The sequence below is a fragment of the Nomascus leucogenys genome, chromosome 14 (assembly GCF_006542625.1).
Source record: "Nomascus leucogenys isolate Asia chromosome 14, Asia_NLE_v1, whole genome shotgun sequence".
Taxonomy (NCBI): domain Eukaryota; kingdom Metazoa; phylum Chordata; class Mammalia; order Primates; family Hylobatidae; genus Nomascus; species Nomascus leucogenys.
Window position 1 is genome coordinate 84,723,701 of NC_044394.1, and position 10,326 is coordinate 84,734,026.

General features: G+C 51.1%; 1 pseudogene across 1 annotated transcript; it reads left to right on the top strand.

Annotated features, from left to right (window-relative positions):
* Window positions 1–1,156: 1,156 nt before the first annotated feature.
* On the top strand, window positions 1,157–1,790 carry LOC100603360 (annotated as a pseudogene). Its single transcript, XR_001116913.2, has one exon. The product of XR_001116913.2 is annotated as a transcription and mRNA export factor ENY2 pseudogene (transcript).
* The last annotated feature ends 8,536 nt before the right edge of the window (window positions 1,791–10,326 follow it).

The following is a 10,326-nucleotide window of genomic DNA, read 5'->3' on the forward strand; positions in this document are numbered from 1 at the left end:
AGAACTTTGTCCAGGAGAGGCCAGATGTTAGACCACAAATCAAGTCCCAGTGTGTTTTAAAAGATAGATACTAAGCCCTGTCACAGTGGCACAAGCCTATAGTCCCAGCACTTTGGGAGGCCGAGGCAGGAGGATCACTTGAGCCCAGGAATTCAAGACCAGCCTGGGCAACATAGGGAGACCCCATCTGTTAAACAGAATAAAATGTATTATACAAAGTTTCATCTCTGAGCCCACAGCAGAAGGAAATCTGGAAAAGTCACAAATTTGTGGAAATATAACAACACACTCTTAGCCAGTGGGTCAAGGAAGAAATCACAAAATACCTGGAGACAAAAACAAAACTTAAGAGATACCATTTTGCTAAGGGGGAAATTTACAGTCGCAAACCTTACATTAAAAAAGAAGGCTCCTCTGGGCCACACTGCCTGTGGCATAGCCCTACTCTGTGTGGAGCAGCTTAAAAATAACACTAAAACAGGCCGGGGGCGGTGGGTAACGCCTGTAATCCCAGCACTTTGGGAGGCCGAGGTGGGCGGATCATGAGGTCAGGAGATTGAGACCATCCTGGCTAACAGTGAAACCCCGTCTCTACTAAAAAATACAAAAAAATTAGCCGGGCGTGGTGGCGGGCGCCTGTAGTCCCAGCTACTCGGAGAGGCTGAGGCAGGAGAATGGCGTGAACCTGGCAGGCGGAGCTTGCAGTGAGCCAAGATCGCGCCACTGCACTCCAGCCTGGGTGACAGAGCGAGACTCTGTCTCAAAAAAAATAAATACATAATAAAAACTTAAAAAATAATATTAAAATGAGTATAAATGCTTGAGGGAGTGGACACCGCATAGTCCGTGATGTGTGTCTGTCAAACTGCACGCCTGTATCAAAACATCTCGGGTACCCAATAAATATATATACCTCGTATGTACCCACAAAAGTTTTAAAAAATAATAAAATAATAATTAAAAGAAAAAAGAGTCTAGGCATGGTGGTTCATGCTTATAATCCCAGCACTTTGCAAGGTGGAGATGGGAGGATCACCTGAACCCGATCTGGGCAATTTAGCAAGACCCTGTCTTTACAAACAAAACTGATAATTAGGCATGGTGGTGTGCACATGTAATCCTAGCTACTCGGGAGGCTGAGGCAGGAGGATGGCTTGAGCCCAGGAAGTTGAGGCTACAGTGAGCTGTGATGGTGCCACTGCACTCCAGCCTTGTCAGTAATCAAAAAACTCCTGACAAGGAAAAGTCCTCGGCCTGATGGTTTCACTGGTACATCCTACTAAGCATTTAAAGAAGAACTGGCTGGGTTTGGCCGGGCGCGGTGGCTCACGCCTGTAATCCCAGCACTTTGGGAGGCTGAGGTGGGCAGATCATCTTAGGTCAAGAGTTTGAGACCATGAACAAAGGTGCGCAGATGAGAGCACCGATTAACCAAAAGTTGATAGAAACTGGAGAAAGAGAACTCCTCAAAGAGTTGCTGAGAACTAAATTAATTGAATGTGGCTGGAAAGATCAGTTGAAGGCACGCTGTAAAGAGGTCATTAAAGAAAAAGGACTAGAACACGTTACTGTTGATGACGTGGTGGCTGAAATCACTCCAAAAGGCAGAGCCCTGGTACCTGACAGTGTAAAGAAGGAGCTCCTACAAAGAATAAAAACATTCCTTGCTCAGCATGCCAGCCTTTAAGATTGAATTAGATTGTGTTGTTGTGGTTTTATTTCTGAAAGTGAAACTTGCCATAAATTAGAAAACAGTTTCCCAAAATAAAATCCTTTTTTGTATGATGGTATACAGTTTTCAGTAATGATGTATACATTGTATTGATTTTTTTCCCTGAATGTGTTATTTTAATAAATATCTCATGAATGAGTTTAAAAAAAAAAAAAAGAGTTTGAGACCAGCCTGGCTGGGCATGGTGAAACCCTGTCTCTACTAAAAATACAAAAATTAGTAGGGCATCTACAATCGCAAAACATGCGACCTCCCAAAGCCCGGAGTCTGAGCAGTGAAGGACCTGCCAGCCCACGCTGGGGGAGCCACAGGCTTGGCGCCCAGGCACAGGGCACGTGGAGGTGGCGGGGAGGGCTCCTGGCTCTGCTCCTGGAGCACCGAAGGCTCTGGGGCAGGTGAGTGTCTACACATGGCTTTCCACGGCCCTCAGAGGAGACCCTGCAGGAAACTTTCCCTATAGCATCCGGGAGCTCAAATGCTCCTCCACGGGGGTGCTTATGGCAGGAAGGGCCTAGCACTGAGCCCACAGACACCCCCAGAGTCGATCGTACCCCCCGGCCTTGGGCTCCCGGGGAAGCCTGAGCCCCACATCCTCCTCCCTGTAGGGACTACAGAGGCTCAGAAGGCCAGACACGAACAGGAGGGCCCCACCCCCATCTGCTCATCTTAGGGACAGTGGCCCCTGCTGGTGCTTTGCCACATGGGACCATCCTGAGACCTGGAAGGACCGGCCAGCTGTCCCGTGGAAGATGGGAGCTGGGGGTTCTTAGGTCTTTTTGACCCCCTCATTTTCCAGAAGAAACAATATGGCCTTAGGGAACCCCTGGCCTTCCTCCTGGAGTGGGAGCCTTTCCCCAGCCCCCACCTATGGTTACTTTCCAGGGCTCCAGGCTCAGGCCCAGCTCCCAGCACCAGGTGCAAACCTGGCTCAGCCAGGAAGGCCAGCAGCCACCCAAGACCTGTAACCACGTTGGCCGCCTTCACCTGCCCTGCCCCAAGTTCAGCCATGTGGCCCAGCTTCAGGGAGCACCAGGGTCTGTCCCCTCCTGAGGGTGACTCTCCTGCAGGAGGACTTGAGCCCAGGGACAGGGTCCTGGCCCACCCTGATTCCTAGCAGGGACCCTCACAGAGAGAAACATCAAGGCCGAAGCTGCTGATTTCCAGGGTCCTTTTCGCTGCCATGGACCAGAGCATGTGTGTCCGTGTGCGACTGTGTGTCTACACACATATTCACTTGTGCATGCCTGTCGGGGGTGTGGATACATATGTGTATACACACATGTCGGCTTGTCAGCTGCAGTGCGTGCACCCCCATGCTCAGGCCTGCATGCTCACATGTGCTTCATATGTGCACTTGTGTGGCTGCCTAGTCCATGCATTGCCATGTGTGCTCACGTGTGCATGCCCGTGGGTGTGTGTGTGTGTGTCCTGTGTGGCTGCTGTGCCATGGCATGCATGTGTCCCCGGGTGCACACACATGTCCCCGTGTGCATGCTCATGTGTGTCTACACCTGTGTGTGCCTGTGTGTGTCCCCATGTGCATGCTCATGTGTGTCTACACCCTTGTGTGCCTGTGTCCCCATGTGCATGCTTATGTGTGTCTACACCCTTGTGTGCCTGTGTCCCCATGTGCATGCTCATGTGTGTCTACACCCTGTGTGCCTGTGTCCCCATGTGCATGCTATGTGTGTCTACACCCATGTGTGCCTGTGTCCCCATGTGCATGCTCATGTGTGTCTACACCCATGTGTGCCTGTGTCCCCATGTGCATGCTCATGTGTGTCTACACCCTTGTGTGCCTGTGTGTGTCCCTGCGTGTATGACCAAGTGCATGTGCTCACATTGGCATGTGCCTCTGCGTGTGTGCACACAGACATGATGCCCTGAACAGGTGGCCTCTCCCTCCTAGGGTCCCCCGTGCTCTCTCTCAGTCATGCCTTCCTCCCACCTCTCCAGGAAGCCCCCTGTGCTCCCTCCGGCCCTGCCTGTGTGGTTCACATGCTACTGGCCTCCATTTAATGGTTTCACTGCACCTGTGTCTCTGAGGGCTCAATCTTTTTTTTTTTTTTTTTTTTTGAGACGGAGTCTCGCTCTGTCACCCAGGCTGGAGGGCAGTGGTGTGATGTTGGCTCACTGCAAGCTCCGCTTCCCAGGGTCATGCCATTCTCCTGCCTCAGCCTCCCGAGTAGCTGGGACTATAGGCGCCTGCCAACAGGCCTGGCTAATTCTTTGTATTTTTAGTAGAGATGGAGTTTCACCATGTTAGCCAGGATGGTCTTGATCTCCTGACCTCGTGATCCACCCACCTCGGCCTCCCAAAGTGCTGGGATTACAGGCATGAGCCACCGCGCCCGGCCTTATTTAAAAAAAAAATTTTTTTTAACTTTTTATTTTTTTTAATTTTTTTTTTTTTTGAGAGGGAGTTTCACTCTTGTCACACAGGCTGGAGTGCAATGGTGCGATCTCGGCTCACTGCAACCTCCACCTCCCAGGTTCAAATCATTCTCTTGGCTCAGCTTCCTGAGTATCTGGGATTACAGGCACATGCCACCACATCCAACTAATTTTTGGATTTTTAGTAGAGACGGGGTTTCACCACACTGGCCAGGCTTGTCTCAAACTCCTCACCTCAGGTGATCCACCGGCCTTGGCCTCCGGAAGTGCCTTTGTTCTCCTTTTTGCCCTTTGAAGCATGTGATCTTTGTGACTTACTCCCTGTTCTTCCCCCGCTCTGCTTTTAAAATCCTTAATTAAAACCTGCTGGTTTTGCAGCCCAGGTGGGCATCAGGATCCTACCGATATGTGATGTCACCCCCGGAGGCCCAGCTGTAAAAGTCCTCTCTTTGTACTCTTTCTCTTTATTTCTCAGCCAGCCAACACTTATGGAAAATAGGAAGAACTTACATTGAAATATTGGGGGCTGGTTCCTTCGATATCTGGCGTGCCGACGTGGTTTTTCTTTTTCCTAAGTGCATGTGGGAACCCGATTCCCTTTGGTAGGTGCGGAGAAACGTTCGTCAGTCTGGTCTACAGAAATGCTTGTTTGGCTCCCTGACGATTGGTGAGTTGTCTGTATTGTCCTGGGTAACTATGGGTCACATGGAGTCTAAACATTATTCTTATCTCTGCTGTATTAAACTCCTGTTAAAACAGCGGGGAGTTCGGATTCCCATGGAAAATATGGTCACCCTATTCAGGGCGGTGGAAGAACACTGTCCTTGGTTTCCTGAAAAGGGAACGTTAGATGTGGAACTACGGGATCGTGTTGGTACGAAATTCTGGGAACTGGTCCCGACAGGGAATTATGTTCCCCTCACTGTGTGGGGTGATTGGGCCTTGGTACGTGCCGTCCTAATGACATACCAATCCCGTGACCCCCTGCAGTTACCACAATTTTCTGAATCTGGTGACCCTGTACCTCTTCCTCAGCTTTCCTCTCCCACACGGCCTTCGTTATCTGCTCAGCCTCTCCCTTCGCCTACTCCTCCCCAACCTGACGATATTGAGGATTCAATATCTAACTCCAGTGACTTTGGCTTAACGTCACCCCCTGATGATCTTATTTCTTTTTTTTTTTTTTTTTTTTTTGAGACGGAGTCTCGCTCAGTTGCCCAGGCTGGAGTGCAGTGGCGCAATCTCGGCTCACTGCAAGCCCCGCCTCCTGGGTTCACGCCATTCTCCTGCCTCAGCCTCCCGAGTAGCTGGGACTACAGGTGCCCACCACTACGCCTGGCTAATTTTTTGTATTTTTAGTAGAGACAGGGTTTCACCATGCTAGCCAGGATGGTCTCGATCTCCTGACCTCGTGATCTGCCCGTCTCGGCCTCCCAAAGTGCTGGGATTACAGGAATGAGCCACCGCACCCGGCAATCTTATTTCTTTTCACGAAGAGCCAATACTTGCAGCTCCCGAAGCCCCGATTCAGACAGCCCGGCACCATATCTATGCTAATTCTTCCCTCTTCAAACCTTTGCAGCCTTTGGCTCCAGAGCCATCTAATGGCTCTGGGACCAAACTACAATTTACCTGTAATTCTACAGGCCCTTCCCTGTCCACTGCAGCCCCTCACCCTCCTGTTATTTCGGTTCCTCAACCGGTCACTTTAGCATCCACTCAATCTGCTTCTCTGTACCCTTCTTCACACATGGATGCCCCTGCCACTCTGGTTGCACAGGACTCGGCCAATAATCACCAGTATGCTTCTGCCTCTTCTGCTCCTCCAATGCCCCTTTCTCACACTCTCATACCGGTCCGACCTCCTCAACCTCAGATTCCCTTATCTACACACATGCTTTTCCTGTCACATCTATGCCGACTCCGTCTCGTGTGCCTGCTCTTGAAACTTCCATGCAACGCTTATTACATCAGAACAGAGAAGTAAGTGGATTAGAGGAGTGGGCTTATCCGGTCACACTGGAACCTCCAAATGCTCAAGGGGTACAAGTGCGTCGATACGCGCCACTCAATCTTACCTTTTTAAAAGAATTCAAGGATGCTTGTACTCAGTATTGTCCTACTTCTCCATATGTTAAAATGGTATCACAGACTCTTTGTACTGAGGTCATTTTGCTTCCTTTAGACTGGGACCTTTTGGCAAAAGCTGTTTTAACCCCATTTCAGCATTTACGATTCCGTACCTGGTGGTCAGAGGAGGCCCGTCTGCAGGCTCAGCTAAATCGGGCTGATGGCATTCTAATTACTCAGGCTCAGCTCACAGGCTCTGATAATAACTCTGATACTACCGCCCAACTAGGCTTTGATGCTTTCACCACGGAACAAGTAACAAAGGTATGTATGAGAGCTTGGGATAAATTACGCACCCCAGGCCAAGTTCCTCCTTCTTTTACTTCTGTTAAACAGGGTCACAGTGAATTATATCCTGATTTTTTGGCCAAATTACAAGATGCTGTTCAAAAATCTGTCTCTGATGAGTGTGCTCAAAGTATTCTTCTTCGTATGTTAGCTTTTGAGAACTGAACCATGAGTGTAAAACGGCCATGTGTTCCATCCAACGACAAAATTTACCTGATCACGAGGTGTTGCCTGCATATATTAAGGCTTATGAAGGCATTGGATCGGAGACCCACAAAGCTATGCTGTGGGCACGGGCCATGAAGGACAGCAACCAAACTGGCTCGACTGATCCTTTTCTTGGAGACTGTTATAATTGCAGCCAACTTAGTCATACTCAAAAAACTGCACGGTTAAAAACTTAAAAGTGTCCAAGCCGGCTCAACAAACATGGCCAAATCCTCCTGCTACTGTGCGCCCGCATCGTCGCACAGGTAAACATTGGGCAAGTACTTGCCGCTCTAAGTCTGATATAGATGGAAATCCCTTGCCACAGAACCAGGGAAACAGGAAGCGGGGCCAGTCCCAGGCCCCAATATCAAATGGGACACCTCAGACTCAAACCAATGTTGCGTTTCCGCTTCAAGCGGTCCCAACGCAGTCCCCAGCACAAACAAATTTACCTACAGCCAACCCAGATGGGTCCCAGCCTCTTCTGTCTCAATACGATGCTTGTCCACCTCCATAGTAGGGGGCAGGGCGGTCGATCTCTGTAGTACCATTCCTCTAAATTTACTACCTAATTCTTTGCCTTTAATTGTCCCCACAGGGTCACTGCCCTTTACCTCAAGGTTCGGTGGGCCTGGTGTTAAGTAGGGCATCCACCTCTGCTAAAGGAATCACCGTTCATCCTGGTCTCGTTAATTCTGACTCCTCTAATGAGATTAAACTTACGGTGTCTGCCAAGATTCCTGTTTCCCTCCAAAATTCATGTTGAAACACCAATGCAATTGTATTAAATGATGGGGCTGTTAGAACATGATTAGGAGGTGGTGGGATTAGTCCCCTTATAAAACGGCTTGGAGGAGTCTGTTTTACCCTTTTGCTCTTCCACCATGCAAGGATATAGCTGGCTGACACTTATGGAAAATAGAAAGAACATATGTTGAAATATTGGGGGCGGGTTCCCCCAGTAAGGGACCGTAGGCACACCTCTCACCCCACGTGAGGCGATTGAGCCTGCAGACTCTGATGCCCGCCCACTCCACCGCCGACCCTGCCTGAGGACCAAAGAGCAGCGACTCTTCTGCAAGGAGAGTCCTGCTGTCCACGGCTCTTCTCTCCACACCCAGCCAGCCATGGGCAGAGGACAGAGAGCAGCCTGCGCACCTCTCCCCTGCAGCTCTGGCCCCGTCCTTCAGCCCAGCTCCCCGGCTCTGACCCAGCCTGTTCGGAAAAATGAGGGGCGCATCCTGGACCCAAGGCTCTCTGTAGGGAAGGTGGGGCTGAGAGTTCCGCTGGAGCTGCAGAGGTGGGGTCATGTTGCAGCAAATCTAGTTTATCCTCCCCCAGAGAATCCACCTCCACTTCTGGGTGCACCTCTCGCCCAAGGCCACCCATAAGAGGCTGCCCAAGCCGGGGGCCCTGCTCCCAGTTCTGCTGAAAGAGAAGAGCCCCTGGACTGAATCTGGGCTCAACAGCCCAGGCCTGGCCTGAGGGTCTTGCAGGCCCTGCAGTTTTCAGCTGTGCTTGCCTAGGCCAGGCCCTGGCGTGGCCATGCCATCTGGGGAGCTATAGGCCTGAGGTGGACGGGCACAGGGTCCAACGCTGGGCAAGAGGGCAGAGGGCTCGGGGCCAGGATCGGGCCCTCCAGGCAGTGGTTGGGAGGGCACAGGGCACAGGGTGGGGGTGGGGGATGCCTAGGGTGCTTCTGATCAGCCAGCAGGACTCACAGGGAGCAGGGCTTGAGCCATGGATAACAGGACCAGTGAGGCCTGGTCCACTCTCCTGGGGGCACGTGCAGGCCACTGGAGGGGTCTAAGCAGATGGGCCTTCCAGGAAGGACAGGTTGGGGGTGTCCTTCCCTTGGCTGCTGGCAGACAGAAAGCAGGCTCCAAGGGTAGGGGCAGAAAGCAGAGTTTACAGGGTGGCCAAGGCGGGGGTTGGACTGGCTGCGGTGCCAGGTCTGATGTGGACAATGCACTTGGCTGTCCTCCAGAACAAACCAGGACCTTGCCTCCTGCGGTGCCTGGCCACCCTTGCCTCCAGCCTGTCCACCTCTCTGGGCCCAGAGCCCCAGATGATCCAAAGGCCCTACGGTCACCAATTCCATATTCCTGGCCACAGAAGGGCAGTAGTTCTAGACTTTCCTATCATGACCCACACACAGAACAAAGTAGCTTTTACATGGAGGCCCAGTGTGTGTGGGTGCACACATACACGCATCTGTAACTGATCCCAAAGCCTCGGGAAGCAATGCTGGTCTTTGCTGGACCACCATGTACTTCCATGACCCCAATCCCTTCCTATCCTATTCAACTTCTTTTTTTTTTTTTTTTTTTTTTTTTGAGACGGAGTCTCGCTCTGTCACCCAGGCTGGAGTGCAGTGGCGCGATCTCGGCTCACTGCAAGCTCCGCCTCCCGGGTTCACGCCATTCTCCTGCCTCAGCCTCTCCGAGTAGCTGGGACTACAGGCGCCCGCCACCACGCCCGGCTAATTTTTTGTATTTTTAGTAGAGACGGGGTTTCACCGTGGTCTCGATCTCCTGACCTCGTGATCCGCCCGCCTCGGCCTCCCAAAGTGCTGGGATTACAAGCGTGAGCCACCGCGCCCGGCCTTCCTATTCAACTTCTAAAAGGTGCCCCTGGCCGGATGCTAGCTGTCCAAGGTGACTTGGGGTTCAAGTCCCTTTCAGATGAATGTAGGGTACAGCCCTATGGGGCTTAGAGGGTCTTCTCCCCATGTGCAGAGACAAGAGATTGTGAGAAATAAAGACACAAGACAAAGAGATAAAGAGAGAACAGCTGGGCCCGGGGGACCACTACCATCAAGACACAGAGACCAGTAGTGGCCCCGAATGACTGGGCGCACTGATATTTATTGCATACAAGACAAGGAGGGCAGGGCAAGGAGGATGAATCTTCCAAATGATTGACAAGGTGAAGCAAGTCACGTGATCATAGGACGGGGGCCCTTCCCTTTTAGGTAGCTGAAACAGAGAAGACAGCATACATCAGCATTTTCTTCTATGTACTTATAAGAAAGATCAAAGACTTTAAGACTTTCACTATTTCTTCTACTACTATCTACTACGAACTTTAAAGAGGAACCAGGAGTATGGGAGTGTAGGGTCCAGCCCCACAGGGTCGGTGGGTCTCTCCCCGTGTGCAGAGACGAGAGGTTGTAGAAATAAAGACACAAGACAAAGAGATAAAAGAAAAGTCAGCTGGGCCCAGGGGACCACTACCACCAAGACACGGAGACCGGTAGTGGCCCCGAATGTCTGGCTGCGCTGTTATTTATTGGATACAAAGCAAAAGGGGCAGGGTAAGGAGTGTGAGTCATCTCCAATGATAGGTAAGGTCACGTGGGTCACGTGTCCACTGGACAGGGGACCCTTCCCTGCCTGGCAGCCGAGGCAGAGAGAGGAGACAAAGAGAAAGACAGCTTACACCATTATTTCTGCATATTAGAGACTTTTAGTACTTTCACTAATTTACTACTGCTATCTCGAAGGCAGAGCCAGGTGTACAGGATGGAACATGAAGGGGGACTAGGAGCATGACCACTGAAGCACAGCATC